The following is a 16,271-nucleotide window of genomic DNA, read 5'->3' as shown; positions in this document are numbered from 1 at the left end:
ATAAGAAATATAAATATATAAAAGAAAACACAAAATATGACACTGAAACCTGATATATAGAAAATGAAACCTAAAAGTATAAATTCAGAAAAGTAAATAATTTGTAATCCTATATTTTAATTATTTGAAATTGGAGAATTTTGCATTGTAAATCTTTTAAATTGTAGAGTTTTGAATCTCGAGACTCTAAAATTATATATTATTCAAATCTAAAGTACTCAAATTTAAATCGTTGTAATTTTCATGCATAGAATTTCTAAAATGTAAAAGACTTAGAATTGAACACTTGACCTTCAATCTTCAAAATTATCCAAATTTAAGAATTTTTTTAGAGATTTTAAAAATTTGTAAGTTTGGAATCTTAGTCCTTCAAAATTAATGAATTGAAAGAAATCAAATATATATCATTTTTAATTATAAGCATTGCAAATGTAAGAATTTTTAAGTCAAAATCTCCGATATAGGCCTGTTAAAAAAAATATTTTAAATTTTAGGATTTTTATCTATAAATATACAAAACTAAAAAAGTTGGCGAATTTTGAATCATAAACATCTTCCAACTGAATAATTTTTTTCTATTGCTTCTAATTCCTGCTAGGATAAAATAATGTATCAAAATTAAATTTACTGATTGCTGAAAACTATTTTATTTATTGTTTTTATTTATGATTATTTATTATATTGTATAGCTTGTTAAAATTAAGCAAACATTTTAATTTAATACTATCAAGGAAATAAAACTAAAGAACTCTGAGAACTTAAAAAAACCTATTGATTAATGTTTTCACTCAAATTGACATCATAATGGGGACGGATTCTCAAAATAGACCTTATTTAAAAGAGATTGGATAAAATTTACGTCATAATATTGAATTTGAAAGAATTAAGTTCCAATGCCTTACCATGACAACTGTTTCTACTTCGCGACTCAGCCTGCCAAGAATGATAGGGTTGTAAATTAAAGTAGAGCAGATATTTCAGGATCAGACAGTTAATTCCTTTCTTAAATAATCGTAGTCACGAGATCTTCTATACATTGCTCTTCCAAACCAGATTAATAAAATACTGTGTGAATATTATGACTTTTAGTGGTTTCTTTAAATTAATTCTTTTGAATTTTCTGAAATTTAGTTTTTTGACAGTGAATTTTTTAACTTAAAATTTCCAAATGAGTAAGTTTTGTTTCACGATTACATTTTTTAAGGGTTTCTCAATATTATTCATATAAAAGAAAATTTTAAATATAAATTCATAATTAATTTTGAAAGAATTAATTTAAAGCTTTGAAAATTCTGAAATAGGTCGTGGAAGAATCTAGAGGATTTTTAGCGCGATTTTTGTACTTTTGGAAAGATTTAAACAAGTTTAAGATAAAACACAGATTTTTATCATTTTTGGAAACAATAATCTTTACAAAAATTTCGAGAGACCTCAAGAAAATATAAAAATTTGATTAATATTCCTAGGACAATGTAAAAGAATTTTTTGTTTTAAAAAATTACATTTAAGAGAAAATTGGTAAAGATTTCAATAAATATTTAAAGAGTTCCAAAAATTCAGGAAAAGAATCCAGAAAAGTTTAAATTGAAATTCTTTAATTTTCCATGATCACAAAATATTGGAAAAAATGCAAGTAAGTTTGAAAGATATCTTTTAAAACGTTTCTAAAAAATTCTGAGAAAAATTCTAATAATTTTAAAACATAATCTGAAATTCTAAAAATGTGTCAGAAATAACTTAAGTTCTTTTCTATAATACAAAATATGGGAAACAAAATGTAAAGTATTGCAGATTTTCGATTGAAATTTTGAAGAATTTAAAGGATTTCAAAAAGTTTCCAGTTATTAGAAATCTTTTCTAAGGCAATCTTAGGAATAATGAGAGTTTGTTTGAAAGATATTTAGGAATTTCAGAAGTTTTGAGAAAATGAAAAGTATTTTAATTTTTTTCTTAATTGGTTGTAAAATCTTTTTTGGTTAATAGTGCAACTATTTGGTTAAAATTGATCTTATTGGAGTTAACTATCACATTTTTTGTTAACCACTCAACCATCTGATTGAAATATCAAATACATGTTTCAAAGTAGAACTACTTTGTTAAACATTTATTTTTGTATCAAAGATTCACCACTTTAGTTGAAAATTCATCTCTTTGGTATGTAACGATTTTTTTATTGTAATTTAACGATTTTTTTTAATTCTGATTTTTTTGCAAAAAATTAATATAATCGGTTGAAGTTTCTTGATTCTTTTTGTGGAAAAATAATCTATTTAATAATCTTTTTAAAAAAATTTAAGATTTCGTGGATTAAAAACTACATTACTTTGTTAAAAATTAATTTAATTTGTTGAAAATTCATTATTTAAGTTTTTAGTTCATATTTTGGGGTAGAAAGATAATATTAATTGATTTTTTTTATTAAACACACAGAAATCGTTTGGTGTGGAATTTTTTGCATCTTATATTTCCCAATGAAAATTTCGATTGTGTCTTGATTTTCTTAAGTTTATCAAGAATCTTGCAACTCAAAACTATGTTAAATTTAACCTACTTTAAAGGATCGGCGTTTAACACTGAATTCATCTCTTTCTTGAAACTCAAATTTTTTTTGATAAAAATTGAATTTTTTTTAAAAGCTATAATTTTCAATGTCTGAAATCTTCAAAGACCTGTTTCAAGAGGGTATTTTTCTTTAAATAAACAACCTAACGGAAATATTGTCAACGTTCTTATTAGAAACGGTAAAAAACTTTTTTCTTTTTAGAATTACTTAGAGAATTGGATGAATTAAAACAAATCGTGTAAAATTATCAGAAATTACTCTTAGTTAATTTATAACTAAGCTATCTCAAAATTTATATTATAAGGCGATTCAATTGAATCTGATGGGTTGAACAAATCTTTTATTAACTTTAGGGGATTGAATATATCTTAAAATATTCAAACTCCTTTTATAGAAATTAATAAGAAACTTAAGAAGAATGAAATAAAACTAAAAATTTTCAGACTCGTTGGTAATATGAGTATCAATCTTTTCTAGATTTAATCTTATTCAATGTCAAATTCAATTTGAATTTCTATACAAACAGCTTAATATCGTGGAATATAATGATATAATTCATTAAAGATGATAAAATATTTCTTGAGGATTATTTTAAGATATGTTTATTTTAATCAAGAATACAATTATTATAATTCCTAAAAGAAATTCTTTCTTATCGTAAAAAATACTATTCCTGTTAAGTTTCAATACGGAGCAGTATCAGAGAAAGGAAAAGGGATAATTTTCTAGTCCGTTAGCAATGATCGTTACATTTCGCTCTCTTCTAGATAAGAATTTTCCATATTTAGAATCAAGAATCTACAATGAATGTCGAAATTCCATTACAAAATGATGATTACATTTTTAAGAAAATTGTTATTGAAAAAGCGTATACTTTTATTTATCGTATTTTATTATCTAATTATTTCTTTTTAATTTAGCATCTTGAATAATTAATAAATTGGTATTGAATTTAATTTCTTTCAAAAATATTCTTATCATTACGGATCGACATAACAATTCTTATCTAAATTTAGGATCGTTGAAAATTAAACTAATTGTTAGAATAGTTTCTTGAAAAGGGAATTAACCAAAGGTAAAGTTACTTTTGAAAAATAGTAATAGTAATCAATTGTAAGAATTTCTATAAATTAAATCACTATTGATTTCCAAAATCATAAGAATCATAACAATTAGAAAATTGTTATTCTTACAATCTTCAGAACTGAGGGGGTGATTGTTGTAAATGTTTAAAGTTGAATAATTGAGAATTGTATATCTTTAAAACTAAAGAAGCATTTTTAATTTTGACAATTTACAATTCTGTCCTCTTGATTATTTACATTATAATTTTCTTCAATATACAATATTTCCAAATTAAAAACTTGAAGTCTGATTTTGAAAATCATCTAAATTTAAGAATTTTTACTTATGTATCTTTTTAATTTAAGGTTTTCAAATCTATTTGCTGCAAAATCATAGAAAACTTAAAATCTGTTAGTTTTGCAAATTAAAAACCCTGAATTTTTATAATGTCAAAGTAAAATTTTTGTCATTTTGATGTTTTAAATTTCTCTAATTTGGAGGTTTTAAAATTGGGAACTTAATTTTTAATCTCAAAAATCATCAAAATTATCAAAACTAAAGTATTTTGATTTATGAATACCTTAATCTAAAAACGGTGCAATTGTAATTCTTTGGAATTTAAGCATTTTGAATTTTAAGTTCTGAAAATTCAAGAATTTTCAAACTCCTCAGAATGGAAATATTAAAAAGTTTTCTAAATTATATAATTTTAGAATATAAATCTTGAATATTTATTATTTTTCAATGTTATATTTTAAAGAATCAATTGCTTTAAATTATAACTTTTGAAAATTGCAGAAGACTATACATTTTAATTTTTGCAAATTAAATGTTTTTCAAATTGGAAAATTTACATGTAAAAATTCGGAATTTTTTATTACTACACGTGTGGAAATAACCTCATTTGGCCTTATTACAAGTCGGGTACTAATCGGGGGCTAGTCGGGTTATGAATTTTGACAAAGTACACAGTCGGGGACTAATCGGGGACTAGTTGGGCTTTTTGTTGTCAAAATTTCAGTCAAGGCCTGGTAGGTGGTTGGTCAAGGGCTAGTCGGGCTTTTTGTTCACTAATTTCCGTGCGGGTAATCTTCAGGCTCTGGTCGGGAGCTAGTGGGGCTCTGGTCGGGTTATGCTTATATTTGAGTTTTCGGCGAGGTTTTATCAAGTGAGGTAATATCTAAAAAAGCGTAATTATTTTTGTACTAAAACACTAAGTATATATTTAACAATAATTATTACCCGTTTTTTTTTTAGAAAAGATTTATTAATGTTAAATTCATCTCAAATATACTTAATAAATAATTATTAAGTTAATCATTTTGTATGAAAATCAACTTTTTATAAAAACAACGAACAAAATCTTCAAAAAGACGTAATATTATTTTTTTTGTAGTATTTTTTTAGAAAATTCCGAATTTCTAGGAACATTTGTAAATACCTTTGTATGGAATTAAGAAAATCCATATTGGAAAAAATACATATAGTTATAGGTGAAAAGTCTGCCGAAAGTCATAGTACCCTAAATTTCTGCAGATGCTTATTTTTAAATTGATCTGAAAGGTTTGCCATATGTAAATAAATTCTAATCCTTCATGTAGTTGAAATTGGAAAGAGAAAAAGTTTTTGATTAATCAGTGAAGAGCAGTATCCTAGTAGTAAAATATTAAGCACGGCACAGTTCAGATTTCGCTACCACCTTCATTTGAGTCTTGTGGTACTGGACTGGTAGCTTTAAAGAAAATCCGCAAGGGCGCGACGTGCCGCCTCTCGCGCAACAGAAATTACGCGTCGAGTGCTTAAGACAGCATTCCACACGTAACGAAGCATAATTAAATGAAGGAGAGACTACGGTAACCAGCATAGCGGTTCCTACAGAGCGAAGCTCTTCCATTGCTGCGTTTCAGCTGAAGTTTTTTTTTTTAAATTAATATTCCACATATTTTTGAGAATTTTAGTTACACAAATTTATCCATTTTTAGGCGTAGGATATGTTCCCCATTAAATCTTAGGTGAACCCGTTCAGGCCCGACTAGGGTAAGCCGGGTCACCTGACTAGCCCCCGAGTAATCTATCGTGACACTACTGGTCGGGGGCTAGTTAGATGACCCGACTAGCCCCCGAATTTAAGTGGGGTCGAATAATCGGAAACCAGAGTAGTTCCCCATTTGAATTTCTACACGGGTTTAATTAGAAATTTTTTTAATTTAAAAAATTTGTAATTTTAAAGTTCAGCTTTGTTGCAGAAATTTTTATATGGCAATTTTTTAAATGTCGTTTATTCAAAGAAACATTTAATACATCATTTTCGATAACACATTTAAAAATCGACGGATATTCAAGTGTAAATCATAAAGTCAGACTGATTTTTAAAAAAAAAGTTTAAAATGTTATGATTTCAACCTTTAATCATTAAAAACTCAACAAATTGGCGAATTTTGATTTGTAAATATCTTTAAACTGAGTCAATGTAAAAAAAATGACATCAGTAAGATGTATAATTCCAGAATGTATTTTAAGAACATCTTATTTCGATTTAATATTTCACAAAAAATTATAAATTTTTTCCCCTAGTGATTGCTGCTGGGATGAAATTTTATATTAAAATAAAAGTTATAGATTACTGAAAGCCGATGTATTTATTTTAATATTCATTTTAATTCATAATTATTCATTATGTTTGATAATTCTTTAAGTTGAAGCATATTTTGATATGATAATTAAGAAGTTAAAATAAAAGACGCGCAAGTAGCGCGCTTTTTTCTTTATATTTCCAAAGGATATTTTTCTGAATTTAAAATTGGCTAGCATAAAAAAAATGTAAAATAGTGAATTAGAATTTTTTGTACAAAAACCATTATAATAAGTGACTATTACATTATTACATCGATTCGATTAAAAAATGTATTATTTGTTTGATTATTAATTAATATAAATGGATATTTTTAAAGCTATTTGGATCACCCATTAGTTATCAAAATCAAAATAATATGGTACAATTTGCTTACAATTATAGAATACATGAAAAAACAAGAATCGATTGTCATAAATAATGAGGAATTTATTTTTCTTTATTTCTTAATAAAGTTAATATCAGCATGTTCATATTTTGCTTGAAATAATAATATCATTCAACTGAATTAATTATTATTAAAAATATTGCTTATAAGCTCCACGCTTGCCGTTCAATTAATTATTTATTCTAAAAAATTTGTTCAAAGTAGTTTATTAACACCTTCAATTCTACCCTCAAATTTTTCCAACTTCTTAGGCAAGTAATTTGTTAATAACTCATGAATTAAATTTTTTGATCAAATTAGTAAGTAAGTTTGGTCTTAAATTTTTATTTATAATTCATCTTAATTTTAATTAATTGATAAATTGACAAAAGCATTCCAACAGCTTCAATTATTTTTTGGGTAAGGATTTTATTATTTGGTTGACAATTTTTTCGACTGGAAAATCTTTTTTAATTAATATTTCAACTATTTTGTTGAAAATTCGTCTTTCTGTATTGAAAATTCAACTTTTTAATTATGAATTTTATATTTCTTGATAAAAAATGTAACTGCCTGGTTAAAAATTAATCTATTTAGGTTGAGGATTTAACAATTTTATTGAAATTTGGTTGTTTTTTCAATTAATTCAACTGCTTTCAATTTGTCATTAAAATCTTTTTTGGTTGAAATATCAATCATTATGTTTCTTGATAAGAATTCACCTTTTTTGGCAAAAAATTGTGCTACTCGATTAAAAGTTGTACTACTTTGTGAAAAATTCTTCATTTTACTCAAAAATTGTGCTTAAGAATTAAACAATTTCTCGTTTGAAAATTATATTATTATAGTAGAAAATTCAACAATTTAGTTCAAATATTTTTTTTATTGAAATATTTTATGTGGTAGTGAAATCATCTCTTTGGGTAGAAATTTTATCTTTTGGTTACAACTTGAACTATTTGGATCAAAACACGTGTGTTTTTTTTAACGAATAAAGTTTTTTTTTAAAATGAATTCAATTGCTTTGAATTTATAATTAAAACCTTTTTTAGGTTAAAATACCAATGATTATGTTCTTTTTTTAGTTTGAAATTATCTTTTTGGCAGAAAAGTGGTGTTTCTTATTTTAACTAAAAAATATTGTAATTGCAAATTAAAAGCAGTTGAATAAACTTAAAAAAAAATTAATTTGCAATAAAACTGTTAAAGCCTCAACCTAAACAGATTAATTTTTACCAAGGTTGCATTTTTACTTAGTAAATAAGAAATTTATAGTTAAAAACATAAATTTTCGAACCAAAAAGACGAATTTTTAACAAATTAATTAAAATATTAATAAGAAAAAATGTTTAGTAAAAATAAATATATAACCAATATGTTGAATTTTCAAGCAAAATACGAGTTTTATTGTAACAGTTATATTTTTAACTCAGAAATATAAATTTTAATTAAAAAGCTTATTTACTTAATTTATTTTAAAAAGTAAATATATAATATTGATCTATAATATTAAATTGTCAAGCATACTTACTAATTGTTATTAAAAAAATAAATGTATGAGTTCCTTTAAATTACTTACCTAATATGCAGTAGTCAGATTTGAGGTTGGAATTGAAGGCTTCAACCAAAACTACTTTCAACAACTTTTTATAATAAATAATCAATTGACGGGTAAGCTTAAATCGTATGAGCAATATTTTTAATATGCCACAAAAAAAATGCCACGAAATTTAATTAAAAACACTGCGAAAATTACTGTCTCAGTAATGGAAACGCAATAAGGCTGCCGGATCGTATAAGGGCACATAAAACTATTTTGCAGGGAGTGGGAAAACCCATGGAGGCTTTCAAAAAAATTTTCAAATGTTAATTTTTGAAGACTATTCAGATGTAGAATTTTGTTGCGTTCTTTGTAAAGTTCTCTGTACTATTGCTAAAAACGTTCTTGCTGGAACTTTTCAGCTGCTAAAAATTTGCTCGATAAACTAAAGGATGGAAGTTACAGAAGTCTGATGTGTGCCACGCATCAGAAGAAAATTAACAACAATGTTTCTTAAATAAATCTTTGAATTCCTTTCCATCTATAAGTCGAAGGTCATTTTAAACAACATTCCCTAAAACATTTATTAAAAAGGAGTAAAAACTAACTGACTGATAGTGAGTAGAAGGGAACAACGAATTAAAATTGGTTCTTCCAAAAAATTCAGTTTTTGGGTTTAACTAGAAAAGGAGAAAAGTTACAACTTTTTGCCTTGAAAAAAAAGATGCATAATGAAATTCTACATCTAGGTATAGTCTTTAAAATGAAATTTTTTTTAAAAGCTGCTAGGGACCTTCCCACTACCCGCAACTGACGTTAAAGTATCATTACTTTTTTATTAGCATAGGAAATTTTATAATTGCAAAGCCATGAAAATAGTGCCGAAAGTTTTAAAATAAAAAATGGCGAATTTTGAAGCAGTTCATTCACAGATTTTGCGCAGTATTTTTTCATTATTTTTCACTAAATATGTAACATAACTGAACAAAAAAAATAGTGGAAATAAATTTTAAAGTACTTTAAAAATAATAGAAAATTCTCACTTTTGTGTTTTATGTTGAAATATAAAAGATACCTTAACAGAATAAATATAAAAAAATCTGGAACATGGTACTAATTCATCAAGTTTGTTCTAATTAGCCTAATTCTTGAGATGAGAAAAGGCAATAGGAAAACGCGTGACTCTGAAAAATATGAGACCTAAGTAAAGTCGGATTAATTAATGTATATTTTCTTTTCAGCAGCAATTAAGATACAGTGGTGCTGACGCAGAAATGCTTAATTCAAGAGAAGTGTTTCAGGTCGGAATTTAAATACGAAATGTAGCTTTTACGTTGACTTGAAAAAGTAATTACAATTCCCCGGGAACGTCTACTTTCCATTTGAGGTACTAGACTCCGCGTAATTTGGTTGTCGACTGCCGTCCAAATTACATCATTTACGCAAATCGAATCGCTAAAATGTGAGCTTTTCCTTTCTACTCAGACGCGGATTCTGTGAAATGACTTGGGGGGGGGGGGGTCTGAAAATTGTATACACATAAAGTGTCGAGTTCTTAAATGCCCAAGAATTGTTTAAACAAATATATATATATATATTAAAATTCCTGCATATATTTATAAAAAATATTCTAAAGGGAAATAAACATGTACTTTTTTTTATGTTAAATTTAATTTTATTATTATGATTGAAAGTCGCAACTGTTTGGTTGCAACCAAAAAATTAATATTTTTTTGTTGAAATCAACTATTTTTCGTATAAATTAAAATCCTTTTTGGTCGAAATTTCAACTACTTAGTTGAAAGTGGAATCACTTTGTTAAAAATTAATGAATTTGGTTGATAATTCATTATTTAAGTTCACAAACCATTTTTTCTGAAAATTTAATAATTTTGTTGAAAATTATGTTTTCTGCTTGAAAATGAATTTTAAAAAATTTAAATTCAGCTCTTAAATGTTTGAATCAAAATTTATGTTCCTAAATTCAAAATTAAAATATTTGGTTTAAAATTCCTGTATATTTTTCGAACATTCGAAGTTGTGGAAAAATATTTAGGCATTTTGCTTACTAATTTCTCATTTTTGGTTGAAAATTCCTTTAAAAATTAAAATATTTGGTGGAAAATTTATTTACTTTGCTAAAAATTCGTCTTTTTTGGTAGAAAATTCATCTTATTCTTTGGAACTTGATCTCTTCCGTTGAAAATTAGTTTTTCTTTATTGAGAATTAATATTTTTAACTGCAAATATAACTGTTCCATTTTTTGTTCAGAATCCATCTTTTTTATAGAATCTTAATCTTCTTTGATAAAAATTATACAATTTCGTTGAAGGATTGCTTCGATTTTATTGAAAATTAAGTTTTTTCTTTAAAATTCAACTATTTTATTTTCAAATGAACATTTATCTGTTTTAGGTGAAAATTCAACTATTTGTTGAAAATCTAGTTTTTTGGTAGAAGAGTACTCTCATTATTTGACACTTGCTCTTTTTGGTTAAAGATTAATTTCTTTGGCATAACATATGTTTCACCTTATCTAAAAATGCATTTTTTAAACTGAAAATCTAACTATTCCAGGTTTGCTTGGAAATTTATATTGTTAGTTGAAAATTAATTCATTTGGCTGGAAACTCGTTTTTGTTATTGTTTAAAATTTACTTTTCTGACTGTAAATTGAACTACTCTAGTTTTGGTTTTTAAATTTATCTTTCTTATTTGAAAATTTTTATGTTTTATTGAAACTGTATCTGTTTTGGCAGAAAATTCATTTTCTATTTTTGGTTAAAAAAATTTTTTCTGAAAAAAAAAAACTATTTTAACTAATCTAATTTTGGTTGAAAATTGATATTTTTTATATCAAAATTCATGTAATTTGTTGAAAATGAGTCTTTTTGGTAGAAAATTAATCTTTTGGCTACAAAATTTATCTCAGTTTTGGATCGAAATTCACAGCCCATATACGTCAAATCCCTATTTATTCCTTAAAATCACTTGATTCTTAGAAATCCTGGAAGAATTCTTGAAAATCCTTAAACTCATCCGAATTTTTTTTTAACTCCCTTCATCTTCTCTAAACTCATTTGAAATCTTTCAAAATTAAATAAAATTAATTTGTATCTCATAAAATCCTTTAAAATTTTTTAAACTCCTCAAAATTTCTTGCAAATCGTTTTAATTAAAAACATTGTAATCCCTTCAGATCTCTTAAATTCATTCAAATCTTTTTAAATAAGTTTTCAATAATTCGCTTGACATTCTTTAAAATCACTAAGACTGCCTTAAAATCTTATAAAAATTTCCTGTAAATGCTTACATTTTTTAAAATTATTTTTAAATCCTTTAAAAAAAATCTTTAAAATCGCGTCAAGTTTCTAGCAATTCTTTACAATCACGTGAGTTCTTAGAAATCCTGTAAGATTTCTTGAAAACACACTAAAACTGACTTACAATCTTATAAAATCTCTTGTAAATCTTTAAATTATTTTAAATTATTTTCAAGTCCTTTAAAAATAAACTTTAAAATCGCGTCAAATTCCTAGTAATTCCTTAAGATCACTTGAATTCTTAAAGATCATGTAAAATTTCTAAAAATTCCTTAAACTCCTCAGAATTTTTTTGAAATTCCTTCAACTTCTTTAAAATTATTTCAAACCTTTCAGAATTAACTACAATTAATTAAAATATCGTTAAATTTTAAAATTTTTTGATACTCCTTAAAATCTCTAATATCAACATTGTTTAAATAATTTTTCATTATTTAAACAAATAGTATTTGTCAAAATTACCATTGCCTGATTTTTATTAATTCAAGCAAATTCCACTTGTTTAAAATTTGTCCTTTATTTCTTTTTTTTAAACAAAAAGTATCACTATTGGTCTATTGGACTATTTAATAACATTGGTTAATTAGTTTTTAATTATACAAATAAGTTTCCTTTCCCTGGCAAATATTCTTTTCTTGCTCGAACTGGCAGTTTATCATCATTAAGTGACATAAATTTATTGTCAAATATTCTCCAATTTTAAAAACAACAAATTATTATTTATTATTGATTTAATTGTTGTCATATTAATTAAACAATATTGACCATTATTCGAATAGACCACAGTAATCATTTATATTTTACAGAAAAAAACAAATAAACAAAATTATTTACACAAATGGGAATTTGTTTAAACAATTACAAACTATTTAACCAATGTTTAACTGTTTCAACACCTCAACGTCGAATTTTTGACATGTTTCAGCTAAATGTTATATTATAACTATTTCGTTTTATTACTTTTATTGTTAAGAATATTTAATTTAATGTGAATTGATTTTAAATTTATCACTGTATGTTCGCGTGTAGAGTTACACATAGAAAAAATCATTGTACTTCGAAATCAAGAAATCTATTTTGTTTGTTATGAAAGAAGATATTAATTTTATTATTTAATTTTTTTTACTATCAAATTTTTAATGTTTCAAAGTAAAATATTTTCAAAAATATTAAAATATTTGGCAAAAAATAACTTGTTAAATTAATAATTCATTTTTTATTACACATACTTGATTTCAAATACTTTGGACACCTACGAAGCGGGGCTAAGGCTCTACTTTTTACTCCCTAGGTAGTGAAATGTGACGTCAGAGGTTAATAATAAAAAATATACATTTATGAGATCGCATTTTATGATAAGGAGCCCCCTCATCGTAAAAACTGTTAGTACATTTTGATTGCAGATAACAGAATTTCGAGGTAATTTATGGGAAGTTACCATAAATTACCTGCAATATTACCATAAATGATCAAATAATTGCACAAATTTTCGGAAATTTATAAAAATATTTTGAATTGAATTTTGGGTCATTTTTGGTAATTCACCATATTTACCTGCATTATTACCATAAATGCACAAAAATTTCCATAAAATTCCGGAAATTTATGGACATTTTTGGTTGAATTTTTGGCAACTGCTGGGTAGAATATTTGTCTTATAGGCTGCAAATTTCACAATTTTGTTGAAAATTAATGTATTATCTTGAAAATTCGTCTGTTTGGCAGAACATTAATCTTCTTATTTAGTTGGGATTATTTTATTCTTATTTAGTTCTTAATTAGAACCTCGTAACATTTTGCATTACTTTACGATATTCAAAGGATTTTAACAATTTTTTTTAGAGATTTTGAGGGATTTTCTTAGATTTTACTTCTAAAAATTTCAAGCGATTTCCAAGATTTCCACAGTTTCTAAATGGTTTAAAAAACATTTTTTAAATAGTAGATACTTCTGTCGAGCCATTTTTTGATCAAATTACTAAAACTAAGACATCATTTTTGTCTCGAGTCTATTATTAGATACTTATAGACGAAATTGAAAATAACCAACTTTTTTTAAATTTTTGTAAAACTAAAAGTTAAATAAAATTTAATAGAAATATTTGGAATCTGTAAATATCACCTTCATTTATTTAAAATACTTATGCATATAGAAACCATCGCATACTTGACTTTAACTTTGATAAATTTTTAATTAAGGGTGAAAATATTAAATATTTAATATTCTTAAATTTTACACGTATTGATGTTCGAAAATTTTTTTAAATCACAAAAATTTCGGGTTCTGCGTTAAAAGACAAGCTTAATTTTGCAGGTTGCAGATATACCACCTTGATCAAAAAGTTCCCGGAATCATCACCGTGTGGCGCACCCTGCTGTCCAATTCACATTTTTTTCGTTTTTCTAGGTTGTCACAACTTTTAACAATATTCCTTGCGAATTTCAGCTTTCTAGCTTGACATTTGTAAATGTAACGCAATTTTGAGTGCATCTGTTTTTTTGCGAATTTCGATTTTTGCAATAGATTTAATTTTGCTGTGTATCAATGGCATGACCGCTTTACTAATGGACGTGAGTCCATCAATGATGATCATCGCAGTGGTAGGCCGTCGACATCAAAAACCGACGAAAACGTTGATAAAGTACAAAAAATGTTGGCTGAAAATCGTAAGTTAACAATTCGAGAGTTGGCAGATGACTTAAACATTGCTTATGGATCTGTTCAAGACATTATCGTAAATGATTTGGGATTGCGTCGTGTTGCTGCAAAATTAGTGCCAAAAGTTCTGAATTTCATGCAAAAAAAAAAAGATCGTGTCGATATCGCTCAAGACATGCTTTCTAAGCTTGAAACGGACCCAGCGTTCATCAAACGCATCATTACTGGTGACGAGACGTGGGTTTATGAGAACGACACTCAATCCAGGCATCAGGCAAGTGAATGGCGACTCCCGGATGAGCCAAGGCCGAATAAACCACGTCGTTTTCAGTCGAAAAAGAAGGTAATGCTCACGGTTTTCATGAATTACAACCGTATTGTACACCACGAATTTTTGCCAGAAAAGCAGACCGTCAACAAAGAGTATTATTTAGGTGTAATGAGGTGTCTGCGTGAAACAATTCGCTCTAAAAGAAAGGATCTCTGGAAAAACAACTCTTGGATTTTACACCATGACAATGCACCGTCGCACAAAGCCATTATTATCCGTGAGTTTCTCACCAAAAACTCAACTAATACAATTCAACAGCCATCAAATTCGCCAGATTTAGCTCCCTGTGACTTTTTTTTGTTCGATCGACTGAAAAAATCCCTACACGGAACGCGTTTTAGCAGCCGATCGGAGATAATACAAAAATCAAAAACGGCACTGATGGGCATACAGAAAATTGAGTATCAAAAATGTTTTAAGAGCTAAATCAAGCGCAGGCATAAGTGCGTGGCAGTCGATCAGAATTACTTTGAAGGGGACCACATCAATATTCAAGAATAAACTTATATTTTTAATTTTAAAAATAAATTCCGGGAACTTTTTGATCAAGGTAGTATGCAGATATATTTTTCCAGATTGATGAGGAATTCCTGTGATACCAGCCACCTATTTTTCATTTTAGGAATTCCTACAAATTATTTCCAGCCGAAGTAAAAATCTTTACAACTTTTGCACAAATTGTCATGGACTGAGTATGGCTTATTACTTAAATTTCATATAATTAAAACAGGTCTCTTTTTCATAGAATGTTATCCAGAATCGTAAGACTCCTTTGTATTTAGAATTGAAAAGTTTCAAATCTTTTATTAAAAGTTATTTAAGATCTCCAACAATTTGGTACCGGTCCAAGATCCCTAAACTAATTCTACACTTTTTACAGGATATACTTTTCTCGTATATTGACCGTAGTTGAGTAAGACTCACGTTAGAACTGGACTCTCTACCTCATGGCGCCTTAGCTAATTGTTTTAGACTCGTTTTCATGAAACTGGCTAATTATTCTGGACATGATTTTTACTCAAAAAATACATTTCTCGCATCAAGTTGGTAGTTAAGCCTATACTTTAAGCAATGGATAACACAAAAAATAGAGTCGCCTTGGAATATATTGGAAAGGCATGCGTCCGGTAAAGGTAAAAGTAAAGATTAATGCGGTGAATGGATATTGGGTGTTTAAAATTCTAAAAATTTAAATTATTTTAATAAAAGACAATTAGAAGGAGAAAATGAGGAGTTAAAATTTAGACTCGAAATTTGTTTAGAAGTAACATCGTACATCACATGGTAGCGAAAGAGTTGGTCTGATTGTAATTAAAAGAGCGAAGCAGCATCTCAGAGATCGAGGGGATGTATCTCCCAGATTGTTGTCGATTAAAATAAACGTCGTAATCAGAAAATTATTGTTCATAGCTTGCTGCATCCCAGAAAATGATAAAAGTAAGGGAATCATTCTACAAGGATATATAAATAGAATGCATGGAATCAAGCGTGAGGATAGTGTGGCAGTGTTCTAGTTTATTCTGTAGATCTTCAAACGAATAGTATCGGGCACATAATAATCGGAACGTCTAGGCAATATCTCAGAGATCAAGGATATGCATCTCCCAGATTGTTGTAGGTTAAATGAATGTAAGAATTAAAAGATTATTTATCATAGCTTGCTGAGCTTCAGATAATATTAAGAGTGAAGTAAAATATGTCATCTGGAACACTTTAAATTATGCTCTAGGCACCTGTGACCATGAGGAAGGAACAATTTTACTAGGATATATGAATGAGTCGGATGAAAT

At 26.8% G+C, this 16,271-nt stretch overlaps 1 protein-coding gene across 1 annotated transcript in view; it reads right to left on the bottom strand.

Moving 5' to 3' along the window:
• The window catches only part of LOC117167661 (otoferlin-like), a 193,299-nt gene that overhangs the window by 42,211 nt on the left and 134,817 nt on the right, over positions 1-16,271 (bottom strand). The window lies entirely within an intron of this gene.

Source organism: Belonocnema kinseyi, chromosome 2, assembly GCF_010883055.1.
Source record: "Belonocnema kinseyi isolate 2016_QV_RU_SX_M_011 chromosome 2, B_treatae_v1, whole genome shotgun sequence".
Lineage (NCBI taxonomy): Eukaryota > Metazoa > Arthropoda > Insecta > Hymenoptera > Cynipidae > Belonocnema > Belonocnema kinseyi.
The sequence above is the reverse complement of the archived record's forward strand: the minus strand, read 5'-3'. Positions and strand labels throughout refer to the sequence as shown.